The sequence below is a fragment of the Tachyglossus aculeatus genome, assembly GCF_015852505.1.
Source record: "Tachyglossus aculeatus isolate mTacAcu1 chromosome 12 unlocalized genomic scaffold, mTacAcu1.pri SUPER_6_unloc_1, whole genome shotgun sequence".
Classification (NCBI taxonomy): Eukaryota; Metazoa; Chordata; class Mammalia; order Monotremata; family Tachyglossidae; genus Tachyglossus; species Tachyglossus aculeatus.
In genome coordinates, this window is record NW_024044828.1 from 417,275 (window position 1) to 437,336 (window position 20,062).

The window sequence follows — 20,062 nt, forward strand, 5'->3', positions numbered from 1 at the left end:
GATCCCAGTGCTTAGTACAGTGCTTGGCATACAGTAAGAGCTTAACAAATACCACAACTATGATCATTATTATTATTCAAATAAACAAACGAGACTAAGAAGAATCTTATGATTACATTTTGTCTGAGAATGGGATGAGTAAAAGCAGACATCCTTGTTTATAATATAGTGATGATGACGATTGTGATGATTATAATGTTTGAGGTATTGACTAAACACTTTCTGTGTGCCAAGCACTGCGTTAAGTGCTATGGTAGGTGTTCCAACACAGTCCTGCATGGGGCTTGAGGTCTAAGGGGGAGGAAGAACAGGCATTTAATTCTCATTTCATAGTTGAGGACATTGAGCCATGGAGAAGTCAAATGACTTGCCCAAGGTAACACAGAAGGCAAGTAGTGGCGCTGGGTTTAGAAACCAGGTCTCAATATTCCTAGTCCTTTGCTCCATTGGGCCACACTGCTTCCCTTTCTGATTATCCAAGAAAGAAAGGATGAAGCCTTAATTGAATAGTTCCTCTCTTCACTTGTAGTAGTCTAAAGAGAATTAAATATACAATTTCTTGATTTTGCTAAACCCAGACTGACAGGCACATACTTCAAAAGAGCACTCTTTGGAGCAGGTAAAGAAATCCAAAGTGACACCAAACAGATATTACCTCAGCTCTTCTGCCTGTCATTTAATCACCGAAAACAGACGAAGGAAGCAGTGTCAAAGAAAACTACTGATTCTATTACAGGCAGTAACTGCTTTGCTTTCTCAGACTGACAGAGAAAAATGGATACTGTGCGTCTGTTCCAAGCTGTTCATACATAGTCAATATGAGCCATGGTAGTGGCACTGGTGCCATCAGAGACCCCTAACTCACATTTATTTGAAAAATTGAAATACTGAGTGCATGAGAATTGGACTAATGCTGTAGGTAGCATTTGACAGCTTTTTCTGGGTGCTCAACTAAAACATTGTCCCTTGAGGTTTCTGATTTTCTTATATTTCCAGATAGCACATCACGCATAATACAATATATATATATAAACATGGGCAAGTCACTTCACTTCTCTGTTCCTCAGTTACCTCAGTTCTCAGTTCTCTGTTCCTCAGTTACCTCATCCAGAAAATGGGGATTAAGTCTGTGAGCCCCATGTGAGCCGTGGACTGTGTCCCACCTGATTAGCTGTATCTATCCCAGCGCTTAGTACAGTGTCTGGCACATTGTAAGCACTTAACTAAAGCCACAATTATTATCATTTTAGCACTATCACTGCATCAATGTACTGAAGAGCATCCAAAATGCAACCAGATCAGATTCATGATCTCAGGATTTCATTAAACTTTAAATCCCTGGATGTAACTGTAAGCATTAAGATTATAAATTCCTTGAAGATAACAATCATGTGTACCCCCTATATTGAACTGTATTCTCCCAAGAATTAGTACACTACCTTACCGCATTAAGCACTCAGTCGATGAATAGTATTTATTGAGTGCTTATTGTGTGAAGAGTACACAGTACATGCCATCAGTCAATACATATCATTGTTTGGCTAAGGGCAGGGATCACGTCATATCAGTCAATCAATCAGTTAGTATATATTGAGAATTTACTTTGTGTAGAGCACTGTACTGCATACTACACGGTACTAAGCACTGAATTAAGCATTTAGCACTTGACTAAGCTCCTGGGAGAGTACAATACAATGAGTTGATAGACATGTTCCCTGCCCACAAGAAGCTTACAGTCTAGAGAGGGAGACAGACATTAATATAGATAAATTGTAGATATGCACAAAAGTGAGGTAGGGTTGAGGGTGAGATGAACATCAAGTTCATCATGTACAGAGTACAGATCTAAGTGCAGAGGACATGCAGAAGGAAGAGGAAATGGGGAAAAGAGGACTTAATCAGGGAAGGCTCCTTGGAGGAGGTGTGATTTAAATAAGGTTTTTAAGATGGGGAGAGTGGTGGTCTGTTGGATATGAAGAGGGAGGGAGTTCCAAGGCAGATGGAGGACATGGGCCAGGGGTTGGCAGTGAGATAGACAAGATGGAACAACTTGGTGCTAGGGGAGTGAAATGTGTGAACTAGGCTGTAGAGGGAAATCAGCAAGGTAGGGCAAGAGGAGTCGAGCTGATTGAGTACTTGAAAGTCGGTGGTAAGGGGTTCCTGTTTGACATGGAAGCGGATGGGTAACCTCTGAAGGTTCTTGAGGAGAGGCGAGACGTCTGTCTCAAACCCCATCCCTATTTTACAGCTGAGGTAACTGAGGCCCAGAGAAGTGCAGTGGCTTGTCCAAGGTCACACAGCAGACAAGTGGTGGGGCCAGGATTAGAACCCATGACCTGACTCCCAGTCACATGGTCTATACACTACACTATGCTGCTTCTCTGTAATACCTTTCCTTGGTTTACCACATCCCGTATTACATTTAAGTAGATTGTTTTTCTCCAAATGAGCATGACCTTGTTCATGATGAATACTGTATCATATCTCATCCTTCTGAACATTCATTCATTCAATTGTATTTATTGAGTGCTTACTGTGTGCAGAGCACTGTACTAACCGCTTGGGAAGTACAAGTCGGCAACAGAGACGGTCCCTATCCAACAACGGGCTCACAGTCTAGGAGGGGGAGACAGACAACTAAACAAAACATGTAGACAGGTGTCAAAACCGTCAGAATAAATAGAATTACAGCTATATTCATTCATTCAATCGTATTTATTGAGCACTTACTGTGTGCGGAGCACTGTACTAAGTGCTTGGGAAGTACAAGTTGGCAACATATAGAGACGGCCCCTACCCAACAACGGGCTCACAGTCTAGAAGGGGGAGACAGACAACTAAACAAAACATGTAGATAGGTGTCAAAACCGTCAGAATAAATAGAATTACAGCTATATGCACATCATTAACAAAATAGAGTAGTAAATATGTATAAGTAAGATAAATAGGATAATACAAATATATACAAGTGCTGTGGGGAGGGGAAGGAGGTAGAGATCTTTCCTCAAATTAATGGGCCACTGAAATTTTAATCAATCAATCAATCAATCATATTTACTGAGCGCTTACTATGTGCAGAGCACTGTACTAAGCGCTTGGGAAGTACAAATTGGCAACACATAGAGACAGTCCCTACCCAACAGTGGGCTCACAGTCTAAAAGGGGGAGACAGAGAACAGAACCAAACATACCAACAAAATAAAATAAATAGGATAGAAATGTACAAGTAAAATAAATAAATAAATAGAGTAATAAATATGTACAACCATATATACATATACACAGGTGCTGTGGGGAAGGGAAGGAGGTAAGATGGGGGGATGGAGAGGGGGACGAGGGGGAGAGGAAGGAAGGGGCTCAGTCTGGGAAGGCCTCCTGGAGGAGTCCTAGCCTTCCAGATTCTAGCCACTCTCACATCTTCAGACGATTTGTATAAATGCAAACGAAAAATAAAACAGTCAAAGCCATACATATCTGGAAGAATTAAATTAAAATTACACCTTTCAGGTGACCCTCCCAAATAGTATTTTAGACACCAAGGCTCACCTCAAGGTTGTGTTCATTAGTGACATAGCTCCAATAGTATTTCATACTACCAGACAAAACACAATTCTAGACTCTGTATCTTTCTCCATGTGAAATACAATTGCTACTTATTTTTACTCTTTTATTCACTTTTGCTGTTTCTGCTGCTGTGAGCTTTTTTCAGGTCCAGTGAGCATACCTGAGCCTGAAGGTAAGCACGCATGCGCCAGATTGGGACACCAGCGCCCCCCTCCTCGAGGAGGCCCGCAGCGCGCCTGCGCCAGGTTGGGACACCAGCACCCCCACCGCGCCTGCGCCAGATTGGGACACCAGAGGGCCCCTCCCCCCCACCCCACTTCGGGGCGGCCCACAGCGCGCCTGCGCCAGAGTGGGACACCAGCGCACCCTCCTCGGGGCCGCCCGCAGCGTGCCTGCACCAGATTGAGACACCAACACCCACCTTGCCCGGGGCTGCCCGCAGCGCGCCTGCACCAGATTGGGACACCAGCATCCCTCCCCCCTGCCCCCCACTAGGGGCGGCCCACAGCGCGCCTGCGCCAGCGTGGTACACCAGCGCGCCTGCGTCAGATTGAGACACCAACACCGCCCCTGTCCCCCGCCCCCCGGCTGCCCGCAGCGCGCCTGCGCCAGATTGGGACCCCAGCACCCCTTCCCGGAGTTACCCCCAGCGCGCTTGCGCCAGATTGACTTGACATCTGACCACTTGTTTTGCTTTGTTGTCTGTCTCCCCCTTCTAGACTGTGAGCCCGTTGTTGAGAAGGGACCGTCTCTGTATGTTGCCGACTTGTACTTCCCAAGCACTTAGTACTGTGCGCTGCACACAGTAAGCGCACAAAAAATACGATTGAATGAATTTCACTCCACACATCCGCCAAGCTTGCTCTCTTCCTCCCTTCAAAGCCCTACTGAAAGCTCACCTCCTCCAGGAGGCCTTCCCAGACTGAGCCTCCTCCTTCCTCTCCCCCCTCCCCATCCCCCCCGCCCTACCTCCTTCCCCTCCCCACAGCACCTGTATATTTATTTGTACAGTTTTATTACTCTATTTTACTTGTACATAATTACTATTCTATTTATTTTGTTAATGATGTGCATCTAGCTTTACTTCTATTTATTCTAACGACTTGACACCTGTCCACATGTTTTGTTTTGTTGTCTGTCTCCCCCTTCTGGGCTGTGAGCCCATTGTTGGGTAGGGATCATCTCTATATGTTGCCAACTTGTACTTCCCAAGTGCTTAGTACAGTGCTCTGCACACAGTAAGCGCTCAATAAATATGATTGAAGGAATGAATGAATGAATGATTTATATTGTTTGATACTATTTTCTATATTGTCCTCTTTATTATAGCAGCCACCATGGTGGATTGTGTGGACATCTTCAATTAGTTCTTTCCTGATGCCCTGATTCATTCATTCATTAATCATATTTATTGAGTACTTACTGCATGCAGAGCACTCTACTAAGCGCTTGGGAAGTACAAGTTAACAACATATAGAGATGGTCCCTACCCAACAACGGGCTCACACTCTGGAAGGGGGAGACAGACAACAAAACAAAACATGTGGACAGGTGTCAAGCCTGATCATTATCTTGAATGCCTCCACTAATTTAGGATTTATCAGTGGGTACCAACAGCCACTCCTTTTGATTACCGGCTCCTGTAAGCATTAATTCTATCAGCACATGTGATGCCCATTACCCTATTAAAAAAGAAATGCTTCAGGATTTCTCTGTAATCTCCCCTAGCCTTATCTAATACAAACAAGTCCTGTGCTGGCAGCAATTATGCAGTTTTTCAGGAGTTTGACTACAGGCAGATCAATTCTTCAGTTACTTGCAGGCTAAGTGGTTTCCCAGTAAGATTGCTGTATGTGCAATGCATTGTTCTGGGTGGGTGAAGGCATTCATTCATTCATTCAATCGTATTTATTGAGCTCTTACTGTGTGCAGAGCACTGTACTAAGTGCTTGGGAAGTACAAGTTGGCAACATATATTCAAAAATAAATTCATGATACCAACAGAAAAACAAACAAAAAAGCCTCATTGTATTTACCATACACTTGGAAAGAGATCAGAACTAGAAGTCAGAAGAGTTGGGTTTGAGTCCTACCTTCATTGGTGATTTTCTCTGTGATCGTGGGCTGGCAACTTCACAGGGTCTCAGTTTTCTCATCTGTAAAATGGAGGATAAGTGTTAGAATCCAGGGCAGAATTTAGATTCTCCTTGGAATGTATTTGGACTGCATCACTACATGCTTACAGCTAAAATATATCTCAGTCATACTATATAAGGTTTAACAAAAAGCATGGCCACAAAATGCCGTTAAGATAAATAGGTCTCAGTGATTAATGATGATTAAGTTACACCCGCAAATGGGCAATTTCTCTAATTCTAAAGAGAAATAGAGAGATAAAATGCATACTAAGATTCACATCAAGAAACCTCCAAATAGATCATCAATTCCTTCATTCCTGGCTTCCCTTCTCATTGGCTTAACCCAGTACAACCAGCTGCAGAGAGGCTTCTCCCTCACCCAGAATCAGGAGAGAATAATAATAATAATGATAATGACATTTATTAAGCACTATGTGCCAAGCACTGTTCTAAGCACTGGGGAGGTTACAAGGTGATCAGGTTGTCCCACGGGGGGCTCACAGTCTTCATCCCCATTTTACAGATGAGGGAACTGAGGCCCAGAGAAGTGAAGTGACTTGCCCAAAGTCACACAGCTGACAATTGGCAGAGCCGGGATTTGAACCCATGACCTCTGACTCCAAAGCCCAAGCTCTTTTCCATTGAGCCACGCTGAGAGAAGAGAGGGAGAGCACCAAGCTTCACCTTTATCAAGATCAGTCAGGGGTTTGGCTCTACCCAATCACTCTCTGATGTGGTAGAATCAAGCCCCTTTGTTTCCTGAGAAATGCAGTGCTATCGGTGCTTGGTGTTTAATTACAGTGCACTGCACATAGTAAATGCTCAGTAAATACCCTTGATTAATTGTTGATTGATTGATTTTTCATTTCTGTCTCATTCAACCCAGGTATGCAATCCATCACTAAATCATGTCAGTTCGACCTTCGCCACATCCCTAAAATCCACTGGACTCTTCCCTCTCCTCACCCCCAAGATAATTCAGCTATAGCCTCAGTGGTCCCCGAGTCATTGGCCTTTTCACACTGAACAGCCCAAAGACAATTCCACCAGAATCTTAGTGGAAAGAGCACGGGCTTGGGAGTCAGAGGTCATGGGTTCTAATCCTGGCTCCACCGCTTGTCAGCTGTGTGACTTTGGGCAAGTCACTTCACTTCTCTGGGCCTCAGTTCCCTCATCTGGAAAATGGGGATTAAGACTGTGAGCCCGACGTGGGACAACCTGTTAACCTTGTATCTTCCCCAGTGCTTAGAACAGTGCTCGGCACATAGTAAGCACTTAAATATAATCATTATTATTATTATTATTAAGTTGTAAGTTCTAATTGCTGTCGTTTATCTCACCATGACTCTTCCATCTGACTCTTCAATCCCCCCAGCTCCTGTCTGCCCATCCCAGTCCTCACCTTCCCCACCCCCTCTGCTACCCAACCCCTTCTCTCTCCTCTTCCTCCCCCAGCCCCAATCCTCGTCCTCCTGTCCCCGTGCCACCCCTTGTCCCCCTCCCCCAGTGCCAGCCCCCCTCAATTCACCCCCATCCAAACCCTCCCCACCCCTAGCTCTGTCCACCCCCCCCCACAACCCTCTCCATAGCTGCTGCTAAGTGTGGCCACTGGAACCCCTGCTCCATCATGGAGAAGCTCCCCTTCATCCACTGGACTCTTCTTAGTGGAAAGAGATCAGAACTAGAAGTCAGAAGAGTTGGGTTTGAGTACTGACATTTTCCTGTCTCAGTCACTCCTCTGTGCTATCGCTGAAACCTGGCTCTACCCAGATGACACCATCTCCCCTGATGCTTTCTCCAGAGGGGGCCTCTTCTTTTCCCATCCTCCCAGACACACTGGCAAAGGAGGAGGTGTTGCCTTCCGCTTTTGTGCCATCCAACCACCTCCTTCCTTTTCTTTCCCTTCCTTTGAAGCTCATATCATCTGTGGTAGACCCCCTCCAGATTCTTATAGCCGTCATCTACTGACCCCCAGACCCCAACTCCAACTTCTTTAACCATTTTGATGGTTCTGCCTCTGGCCTGGAGTGGCCTCCCTCCTCAAATCCAACAGAAAAATATTCTCCCCCTCTTCAAAGCCTTATTGAAGCCACATCTCCTCCAAGAGGCCTTCCAGGCTAAGCCCCACATTTCCTCAGAGTATAATAAGCCTGTATTGTTTGTCTTTGATATGTGCTTGGTTATCCCAACAAATTGCCTACTTCTCAGGAGTCAGGACCATTCTTCTAGGGATTTTTCCTCAGGATTTCATTCAATGCATCATCCCCTCCTATCTCACCTCCCTTCTCTCCTTCTTCAGCCCAGCCTGCACACTCCGCTCCTCTGCTGCTAACCTCCTCACTGGGCCTCATTCTTGTCTGTCCCGTCGTTAACCCCTGGCCCACGTCCTACCTCTGGCCTGGAATGCCCTCCCTGTGCACATCCGCCAAACTAGCTCTCTTCCTTCCATCAAAACCCTACTGAGAGCTCACCTCCTTCAGGAGTCCTTCCCAGACTGAGTACCCCCTTTTCCTCACCTCCTCCTCCTCCCCTCCCTATCAACCCCCCTTTGCCCTACCCCCTTCCCCTCCCCACAGCACTTGTGTATAGTTGTACATATTTATTACTCCATTTATTAATGATGTGTATATAGCTATAATTCTATTTATTCTGATGGTATTGACACCTGTCTACTTGATTTGTTTTGCTGTCTGTCTCCCCCTTCTAGACTGTGAGCCCATTGTTGGGTAGGGACTGTCTCTATATGTTGCCGATTTGTACTTCCCAAGCACTTAGTACAGTGCTCTGCACACAGTAAGCACTCACGAAATACGATTGAATGATTGAATGAATACAGTGGTTACTTCTTAAATACTAGCCCTGCCCATTAGAGTGTAAGCTCAGTGTGGGCAAGGAATAAGTCAGTGGTCTGTATTGAACACTTAACCGGTGCAGAGAACTCTATTAAGCACTTTTTTATGGCATTTGTTAAGTGCTTACTATGTGCCAGGCACTCTATTAAGCACTGGGGTAGATAAAGGGCAATCAGGCTGGACAACATCCATATCGCTCACTGGTAGGTTTATGACTCAAAAACTCTTGTTTCCGGGTCCCACAGCATATTTCCTTTTGCTGCCTAGATTGACCCACTGATATTGATGCTTTTCCAGGGAATAGTACTGATTTTATATTGACAAATATAGAGTGTGGAAGGCTACATTCATTCATTCAATCGTATTTACTGAGTGCTTCTGTGTGCAAAGCACTGTACTAAGCACTTGGTACAAAATAACAACATACAGACATATTCCTGCCCACAAAGAGTTCACAGTCTAAAGGGGGAGATAAATAAATAAACAGATAAATAAATAAATCTCTCTATATACATACACAGATAAATACAGATATATACATATGTGCTGGGGGATACTATAGCGCTTTTATCACCAAATCACTCTCACATTAGTTAGTTCATTTCAACACTCACAGCAACCCTGTGAAGTAGGGAGACAAGGCAAGTATTATTATCTCCATTTTACAGGTGAGAAAACTGAGATACAGAGAAGTTAAATGACTTAAAACGGGAGGCTAACAGCACAGCTTGGACTCAAACCCGGGTTCTCTGGCACCCTGATGCTTCGCCACACAGCTTCCCCTAAAAATGAAAATAAATCAATGCATCTTTTCAATGGTAGCTGTCCTGGTAAAGGGTGGATTTGTTGGGATGATTTCAGGGTGTTACTACAGTATTATTGTTGTTGTTGTTAAACTCTTACTTTGTGTCAAGCATTGTTCTAGTTACAAGTTTATCAAATTGGACCCTGTTTCCATTTTACAGTTGGGGAAACTAAGGCACAAAGAAGTTAAGTGATTTCCCCAAGATGACAGGACAAATGGTTGGCAGAGCCAGGACTAGAACCTAAGTCTTCTGACTCCCATTGATTCACTCAGTCAATCAATCATATTTATTGAGTGCTTACTGTGCGCTGAGCTCTGTACTAAGCACTTGGAAAGTACAGTTCGGCAACAGATGGAGACAATCCCTACCCAACAACGGGCCCACAGTCCAGAAGGGGGAGACAGACAACAAAGTACAGTGCTCTGCACACAGTAAGTGCTCAATAAATACGATTGAATAAATGAATGAACAAAACAAAACGAGTAGACAGGCATCAATATCATCAAAATAGATAAACAGGCCCATGCTCTTTCCACTAGGCTTTTTTTTTTTCCTTTTTTTTCCTCAGAATTAAAATGTGACACAAATTGATTACCTTCAAGGTTGCACTAGCATTAGTATTTATGACTTTGGAACAGAAATCCCTAATTTTTTTGGCCTTTTTTGTTGTTATTTTTTACCATGGTTGTGGTTTAAACCTGTTTCAATTATGTTTAAATCAATAAACTCCAGGACTCATTTTGGATAAACCTAGATACTGTGTTTTCTCTCTCTCTCTCTTTCTTTCTTTCTCTCTCCCTCTATCTCTTTCCCTCCCTCCCTTCCTCATGACAATAGATGGCCCACTGATTTTTGTACTACAAATCAAGAACACAATCACTCACCCAAATCAATAAGGCCGTAATGGTTGGATGGGGAAAAAATAATAATAAAATATCAATGCAGGGGATTCCAACTTTTTAAAGACACCATTTCCTTGTAACACAAGGTTTCACTTGGGGTCCCTAAGCCCTCATACTGAACACTTAGTCCCTTCAATCAACCTCTCAATCCCCCTCACCTTCCACACACAGCTGGCCAGTCACACCTCTTCACACCTGCAATTTCTCCTCCTTAATGCTCATCTCCACCAGCCAAACTCCCCTCATACCCACCATGCTCACCACTCCTTCCCATACACACACTCTCTAGGGAGATTGGAGTAGCAGAACAAATCTGTCTTCTGATCAATTCCTGATCCTCCTGCAGTTCCCTGGCAAAACTACCATACTTGTTTATAGTTCTTTGAAGTACTGGAGGATTTTCAATGAAATCTTTGCGTTCTCAGAACATAATCTCCCATCCTCCCGTCTCTCCCCACTTCAGTCTATACTTCACGCTCCTGCCTGGATCATCTTTGTGCAGAAATGCTCTGGGCATGTTACTTCCCTCCTCAAAAATCTCCAGTGGCTGCCTGTCAACCTACGCATCAAGCAAAAACTCCTCACTCTCGGTTTCAAGGCTGTCCATCACCTCGCCCCCTCCTACCTCACCTCCCTTCTCCCCTTCTACAGCCCAGCCCACACCCTCTGCTCCTCTGCCACTAACCTCCTCACTGTACCTCGTTCTCGCTTGTCCCGCCATTGACCCCCGGCCCACATCCTCCCCCTGGCCTGGAATGCCCTCCCTCCACACATCCGCCAACCTAGCTCTCTTCCTCCTTTCAAAGCCCTACTGAGAGCTCACCTCCTCCAAGAGGCCTTCCCAGACTGAGCCCCCTTTTTCCTCTCCTCCTCCCCATCCCCCCAACCTACCTCCTTCCCTTTCCCACAGCACTTGTATATATGTTTGTACAGATTTATTACTCTATTTTACTTGTACATATTTACTATTCTATTTATTTTGTTAATGATGTGCATTTAGCTTTAATTCCATTTGTTCTGACGACTTGACACCTGTCCTCATGTTTTGTTTTGTTGTCTGTCTCCCCCTTCTAGACTGTGAGCCCGTATTGGGTAGTGACCATCTCTGTATGTTGCCAACTTGTACTTCCCAAGCGCTTAGTACAGTGCTCTGCACACAGTAAGCCCTCAATAAATATGATTGAATGAATGAATGAATGCTGTGTTTTCCCATAGACTTATATGTTATAACTTTGGATCCATTCCATAACCTCTGGAAAACTACAGTGAAATTCCATTGCATGCTATCTACTGCAGTAGCAAAAAACACTAAGACATTTACTCTGATTTAAAGGAATTTGAAGAATAATGGCCCAGTGTCAAATGAATGAAGCGTTTAGAATGTCATTATGAGTTGTGGGAGGCTGAATAAAGAGAAGCCTGTACTGTTGGCTGCACTGGTGCTTTTTTCATTTCAGTGAAGAATTGATCCTTTAACAACATCCTTCTTTTCTTCACAAAGCACCTTCGTAACAGGTTAACTCCTCCCAAGCCTACTTTGACTCCTTCTTGAATTTACTCACTATGTCTCCATTTTGCCTCTCCTGACTTTGACTATTTGCTCATGTCTTTCTTAATGCCTGGAACATCTTCCCCCTTTAAATCTGCCAGACCACAGCTCTCCTCACCATCCAAATTACATTTCATTGATTCAATCATACTTATTAAGTGCTTACTGTATGCAGAGCACTGTACTAAGCACTTGGGAAAATACAATACAGCACTAAACAGTGACAATCCCAGTCCACAAGGAGCTCACAAGCCAGAGGTGGGGGAGACAGATATCATTATAAATAAATAAAATGATTTTTTGGGGCAGGGGGTAGGGAGAGCAAAGGGAGCAAGTCAGGGTGATGCCGAGGGGAGCGGAAGATGAGGAAAAGTGGGGCTCAGTCTAGAAGCCCTCTTGGAAGAGATGTACCTTCAATAAGGCTTTGAATGGGGGGAGAGTAATTGTCTGTTGGATTTGAGGAGGGAGGGAGCTCCAGGCCAGAGGCAGGACATGGGCCAGGGGTTGGTAGCAAGACAGGCAAGACTGAGGCCCAGTGAGGTTAGCATTAGAGGAGCGAAGGATGCGGGCTGGGTTGTAGAAGGAGAGAAGTGAGGTGAGGTAGGAGGGGGCAAGGTGATGGAGAGCTCTAGAGCTAATAGTGATGAGTATTTTTCTTGGAACAGAGGTGAATAGGCAACCACTGGAGATTTTTGAGGAGGGGGTGACATGTCCTGAATGTTTCTGTAGAAAGATGATCTGGGCAGCAGAGTGAAGTATGACTGGCGTGGGGAGAAACAGGAGGTTGGGAGGTCAGCAAGGAGGCTGATACAATAATCTAGGAGGGATAGGATTACATTAACATGGTAGGAGTTTGGATGGAAAGGAAGGGCAGATTTTAGCGATGTTGTGAAGGTGGGACTGGCAGGATTAGGTGACAGACTGACTATGTGAGTTGAATGAAAGAGAGAGAGGAGTCAAGGATAATGCAGGGGTTAAGGGCTTGTGAGACGGGAAGAATGATGGTGCCATCTACAGTGATGGAAAAGTCAGGGAGAGGACAGGGTTTGGATGGGTAGATAAGGAGCTCTATTTTGGACATTTTAAGTTTGAGGTGACGGGACGACAACCACGTAGAGATTTCTTGAAAGTAGGAGGAGATGCAAGCCTGGAGAGATGGAGAGAGATCAGGGGAGGAGACATAGATTTGGGTATCATCTGCACGGAGGTGATAGTTGAAGCCACGGAAGCGAATGAGTTCTCCAAGGGAATGAGTGTAGGTGGAAAATAAAAGGGGACCCAGAACTGAACCTTGAGGGACCCCCTAAATTAGGGCATGGGAGGCAGAGGAGGAGCCCTCGAAGGAGACCAAGAATGAACAGCCAGAGAGATAAGAGGAGAACCAGCAGAGGAAAGTCAGTGAAGCCAAGGTTGGATAATGTTTCCAGGAGAAGGAGGTGGTCAACAGTGTCAAAGGCAGCTGAGAAGTAGAGAGAGATTAGGATGGAGTAGAGGTCATTGGATTTGGCAAGAGGGAGATGACCTTCAGGAAGACTTGTCAATTAATCTTATTCAATTACCACAAGCATTTCTACGCCAATTATGCCCATTCATATCACATTTGAACAATTCAGCTCTCATTCTCTACTAATTTAGCACTTACTCATCTTCATTTTCAGTTTTCCTTTCTCTCCTATCTTCCCCACTACATATAAACAGCATGAGGGTAGGAATCATGAATTTTAGCTCTAATAAACTCTTCCAAGTACTTGGTAAGATGCTCTGAACACAATAGACATTCAATAAATGTTATTGATTGATTATGACATCACTGTATTCCTTTGAACATTTCTCCCCATTAGGATCTACTTTTTCCATCATATTTATGAGTTCATCTGCTTTCTTGAAAATGAATGCAAGATTTTTCACTCCAAAACTTCAGCTCATAGTGGAAAAACCACAACTTCTTCATCCATTTTGGCATCTTGTAAGGATGCATTGGCTTCGCAAAGGTCAATGAGTTCCTCTTGGACATTGCCTCAATCAATCATAGTTATTGAGCACTTACTGTTTGCAGCATATTATACTAAGAGATTTGGAGAATACAATACATCAGAGTTGGCAAACATGTGCCCTACCCACAGTGAGCTTACAGTTTAAAGGGGGAGACAGACATAAATATAAATAAATAAATTATGAATATGTACACAGTGCTGTGGGGCTGAGGGAAAGGTGAATAAAGGATGCAAATCCAGGTGAAAGGGGAACACACATAGGAAATCTCCTGACCGCCAGCCTAGTGCTTTCCACTGAATAAGATGCAATAAATTCTTCAACATCTATATCATCCACTTCTCAATTAAAAATAGTATTAATAATAATAATAATAATAATGGTATTTGTTAAGCTCTTACTATGTGTCAAGCACTGTTCTAAGCACTGGAAGAGATATAAGGTAATCCAGTTGACTCAAGTGGGACTCACAGTCTTAATCTCCATTTTACAGATGAGGGAACTGAGGCACAGAGAAGTCAAGTGGCTTGCCCAAGGCCACAAAGCAGACAAGTGATGGAGGTGGGATTAAAACCCACATCTTCTGACTCCCAAGCCCGTGCTCTTTCCAGTAAGCCACAGTGCTTAAGTACCTCACTGCTTGAATAACTTCTTTGGTTATCAACTCAGAGACCACTTCAATGCTTTGAAAATACTACACATATTTGGGGCAGATTAATATTTTCTTAATCACTTAAATTCAACATCTGTACTGCTCAGCCACAAAATTGGGAGTGAGTGAATAGAATATATGCATGGGGTAAGTCATTAAACATTATCCATTGTGCAACTCCAGGAAGGCGGTATGCCTATATTTCAAACTGCAATTGCAGTTGGGAGCTATACATACTATAATCACACCATAAGTTTGTAGAGAAACACAGACTTTTCCCAAAGCATTTTCACATTACTTATACTATTACTGTCTATAACTAAGCAAGCCTTTCTATACAGCTATGCTGTTGTTGGCATAAAATTTAGAATGAATACCCTGCTGCCCTTTGAAAACTTTCTTTTTTGATAAATTGTCAAAAACATGAAGTAAAAGAGTAATCCAGAACATCCCTTGAGTGTTTAATTTCAGAGATGTATTTCAAGAATGCAATTGATCACACAATTCTTATTTGTAAAAATAGAAAAAAAAATCTGTCCAAAACATTTGCTGTATCAATCATTTGGTCCTAATTTTAGCAGCAAAGTTGGACTATTTTGGGTATCTCATTTTTTTTATTGCAAGTGCCCATTTTTAAGAGAGGTGTAATTGTGCCGCTTGTTTCTCCTGGTTCAGAACTCACATAATATTGCAATGCTCATTCATTCATTCATTCAATCTTATTTATTCTAAGCACTTGGGAGAGTGCAATATAACAATAAACAGACACATTCCCTGCCCACATCATCCATTCCCTCAGTTTAAACGTCTGGATAATTCAAAATCTTAGCTCCCACCCAATATTCTAAAGTGAATATCAGGGACATTAATGAATATTCCTGCTTCAGTTAATCAATCATATTTATTGGACACTTGGGAGAGTACAACAGAGATATAAAGACATGATTCCTACCAACAGCTTGTGACAAACAACAATACTTTGAGTCAGAAGGGAGAAGGGAGATCTAAGTGGTTTTAATAAGAAAATGGAAAAATAAGTGAAGAATAAGTGTTTAGGGTGCAGAGCTTGCAAACTGACATATACATATTGGTGGCTGTGAGTACCTAAGTTCTTAGGAGATGGTTGGGAGGATGAGACCAAGGAAAAGAAAAAGTGAGTATGCCTTAATAAGCCAGGGGAATTCCATTTTGATCAGTTCTTTGCCCCTTTCCTTTCTGCTTTTAGTCATGTAATAGTGAATGAGAGTGAGTGTCTCTTCTACCCTCAGGTATAGTGAACAAGGGTAAGCAATCCTCCCTTCCTCCTCTCCCTTCCCCAATCAAATCACCCTGCCCACCATCACAACTAAGCCTGCTTAACTCCAGGTACCAATCTATCAGCTAATCAGAAACATTTATTGAGAGCTTAATTTGGGGAATGATAATAATAACAGTTGTGATATTTGTTCAGGGCTTACTTCTGCTCAGCTCTGAGCAAAGTGCTGGGAAAAGTTATCTGCCAGTTGGGAAGAGAGAGGAGTTCCAGGCAGGAAGGAGGGTTTATGGCGCGAGAGACGGGCATGAGACCCAGTGAGGTTGGCATGAGAGGAGTCAAGTGAGCAGCCAGGGTTATAGCGGAAGAGAAGCGAGGATTAGCAGAGGGGGAGGGAGCTGACAGTGCCTTAAAGTCAACGCAGTTTGGAGTTTCTAGATGCAAAGATGGATGATCACTGACAGGTCGGGGCAAAGGGGAGGAGGGAATGGATGAGTGAGCAATCTTTTCAGCACACTTTACGTCCTATTGCTCACTCTGGGTCCCTCAGTTGTCCTGAGCCTATATGAGACCCAGCTGGCTACTGGCAGCTCTGACCATGAAGTTTCAAGCTGTTTTTATGACCAGGCCTAATGGTTGGCAGGGAGCAGAGATGTCATGCATTTAGACTTCTCCCAGATTCACTAACACACTTAGTTAGAGAAGCAGCGTGGCTCGGTGTAAAGAGCCCGGGCTTGGGAGTCAGAGGTCATGGGTTCTAATCCTGGCTCTGCCACATGTCAGCTGTGTGACTCTGGGTCACAACTTCTCTGTGCCTCAGTTACCTCATCTGTAAAATGGGGACTAAGACTGTGAGCTCCACGTGGGACAACCTGAACGCCTTGTATCCCCCCCCCCGTGCTTAGAACAGTGCTTTGCACATAGTAAGCGCTTAACAAATGCCACCATTATTATTATTATTATCCTTGAATTTCTACTTGTGTAATATAGGAATATTGATTTCAGAGAGGAAAAGCCAGACAACATGCCCAAAGACATGACAATGGTTTGCGGATGGTTCGATGGTTTGTGAGCTGTGAGGCTTGGTAGCCTGTAGACATGGGGAGAGGGGCTGGGTTAAAAGGCCACAGAGAGAGAGAGGGCTGAAGAGAAAGGCTTTAAGGAATAGAAGCAGAGAGGAGGAGCTACGGGGCTGCAGGTTCCCAGTAACTGGGGCAGCGGAGGGAAAGGTCAGAATCATCCAGGGTAAAGAGGTCCAAGCCAGGAGAAATGTAGCCAACAGAGGGAAGAAGGGATATTCAAAAGCCTCATATTTTTACACAGTTGAGCGGATGCTACCATTTCATGAGTCCTAAGGCAATTCAATGCTTAAAAAATGTAAAATAAAATATTATGAGGCATTTCCACAGCCACTGCTTAACAGCAGGAAATACACGTAGCATGTGGCACACAGGATTTTCATTCATTCAATCGTATTTATTGAGCACTTACTGTGTGCCGAGCACTGTACCAAGCACTTGAGAAGTACAAGTCGGCAACATATAGAGACAGTCCCTACCCAACTATGGGCTCACAGTCTAGAAGGGGGATTTTGAAATGTTTGCCTCAAGGAGAGACAGTTTAGTGAGGAAGGATGAGGCATACAAACAAAATTAAGGTTGAATCTAAATATATTCCCAGTTGGGGACTGGACTGTAAGCCCGGTGTGGGCAGGGATTGTCTCTCTTTACTGCTGAACTGTACTTTCCAAGCACTTAGTACAGTGCTCTGCTCACAGTAAGTGCTCAGTAAATATGATTGAATGAATGAATGAATGACTACCCCATTAGCGTGGCTCAGTGGAAAGAGCACGGGCTTTGGAGTCAGAGGTCATGGGTTCAAATCCCAGCTCCACCAACTGTAATTCATTCATTCATTCAATCATATTTATTGAGCACTTACTGTGTGCAGAGCTCTGTACTAAGCGCTTAGGAAGTACAAGTTGGCAACATAGAGAGATGGTCCCTACCTGACAACGGGTTCACAGTCTAGAAACAATAAACAGACACATTCCCTTGCCACAAAGAGCTTACAGTGCCCAGCACATAGTAAATGCTTAACGACCACAATCAATCTGGCTCTGGCAAAGAGGTGCAACACTGACCTTATGCTAATAATAATAATAATAATAATAATAATAATAATAACAATAATGGTATTTGTTAAGCACTTATTATATACCAGGAATCGTAATAAGCACTGGGGTGGATTTAAGTAAATTGGGTTGGTCACAGTCTCTGTCCCACGTGGGGCTCAAAAGTCTCAGTTGCAGATGAGGTAACTGAGGCCCAGAGAAGTAAAGTGACTTGCCTAAGGTCTCATAGCAGACAGATGGTGGAGCTGGGATTAGAACCCATGACCTAACTCCCAGGCCTGTGCTCTATCCACTACACCATGCTGCTTCCCTGTCAGCTGTGTGACTTTGGGCAAGTCACAACTTCTCTGTGCCTCAGTTACCTCATCTGTAAAATGGGGATTAAAACTGTGAGCCCCCCGTGGGACAACCTGATCTCCTTGTAACCTCCCCAGCACTTAGAACAGTGCTTTGCACATAGTAAGCGCTTAACAAATACCATCATCATCATTATTATTATTAGATTAGTTGGTATCTACCCATTCACACTATTGCCATGCCCTATATACTACATGCCTTTGTCATCATGGACACTTAGCCAGATTACCCTAAAAGTTCTGACTTTAATTTATACTGTGTCCTAAGCCTTTTGTGGTTTAGAAATGGTCACAGGACCATATCCAATAATGAAAATATTGTACTACATTTTGGCAATGAATTACAGCTTGGAGAAGTGCTTGTGACCGGGCAATTGCTGTGCACTTAATAGTAATAATAATAATAATAATAATAATAATAATAATAATAATAATGTCATTCATTAAGCACTTACTTGTGCAAAGCACTGTTCTAAGCAGTGGGGAGGTTACAAGGTGATCAGGTTGTCCGACATGGAGCTCACAGTCTTAATCCCCATTTTACAGATGAGGGAACTGAGGCCCAGAGAAGTGAAGTGACTTGCCCAAAGTCACCCAGCTTGACAAGTGGTGGAGCTGGGATTTGAACCCATGACCTCTGACTCCAAAGCCTGGTCTCTTTCCACTGAGCCACACTGCTTCTCCACTTCTACTGCACTTCAGAGAGGGGAGCAAAAATGGGGAGAGAGGAGTGCAAAAGTGGGATGCTGTAATGACACTATCTTCTGAGGTAATAATAACATTAATAATAATAATAATAATAATGGTATTTGTTAAGCGCTTACTATGTGCCAAGCACTGTTCTAAGTGCTAGAGAAATAATAATAATGTTGGTATTTGTTAAGCACTTACTATGTGCCAAGCACTGTTCTAAGTGCTGGAGAAATAATAACAATGTTGGTATTTGTTAAGCGCTTACTATGTGCCAAGCACTGCTCTAAGTACAGGAGAAATAATCATAGTGTTGGTATTTGTTAAGAACTTACTACATGCCAAGCACTGTTCTAAACTCTGGGGTAGGTTGTAATCAGGTTGTTCCACGTGGGGCTCACGGTCGTAATCCCCATTTTACAGATGAGATAACTGAGGCACAGAGAAGTTAAGTGACTTGCCAAAGTCGCACAACTGACCAGTAGCAGGGCCTGGATTATAACCCACGACCTCTGGCTCCCAAGCCCATGCTTTTTCCATTAAGCCACACTACTTCTCTACAATACAATCAGATGAGTCACCATCCCAATTGCAGCTATTATTATTATTACTATTACTTTTAAGTGCTGTCAAGTCATTTCCGATTAGCAGCAACTCTGTGGATATACTTTCTCCAGAACATTCTGTCCTCTGCCATAATCCGCAACCTTGCTAATGGTTCTTCTGTTATCGTTGCTATGGTCTCTATCTATCTAGCTGCTGGTCTGCCTCATCCACGTTTTCCCTGACTTTTCCTAGCATTAGTGTCTTCTCCAGAGAATTAGTCCACCTGATTATGTGTCCAAAATATACTAATCTAAGTCGAGTCATTTGGCCTTCCAAAGACCACTTCGGCTTAATTTGCTCCAAAATCCATTTGTTTGTATTTTGGGCAGTCCATGGTATTCACAGAAGCTGGGGATCAACTTACTGATTTATGTGAATCAAATGACTTCTTTATTGCCAACACTTTCTCTATAATAATAATGATGACATTTATTAAGTGCTTACTATGTGCAAAACACTGTTCTAAGCACTGGCACTGTTCTAGTGACGACTGTACACGTGGACTTCACCAGATGGAAGTTCTATATTATTTGTAGAAAAAGATAGAGGAGTTCTATTTTGGCAGCAAA

At 43.5% G+C, this 20,062-nt stretch overlaps 1 long non-coding RNA gene across 1 annotated transcript in view; it reads right to left on the minus strand.

The window, feature by feature from the left end:
* The window catches only part of LOC119921157, a 46,007-nt gene that overhangs the window by 11,436 nt on the left and 14,509 nt on the right, over nt 1–20,062 (minus strand). Inside the window, exon 3 of the long non-coding RNA XR_005448474.1 lies at nt 5,658–5,720. This is a non-coding gene — a long non-coding RNA (uncharacterized LOC119921157). The remainder of the gene's footprint in view (nt 1–5,657; nt 5,721–20,062) is intronic.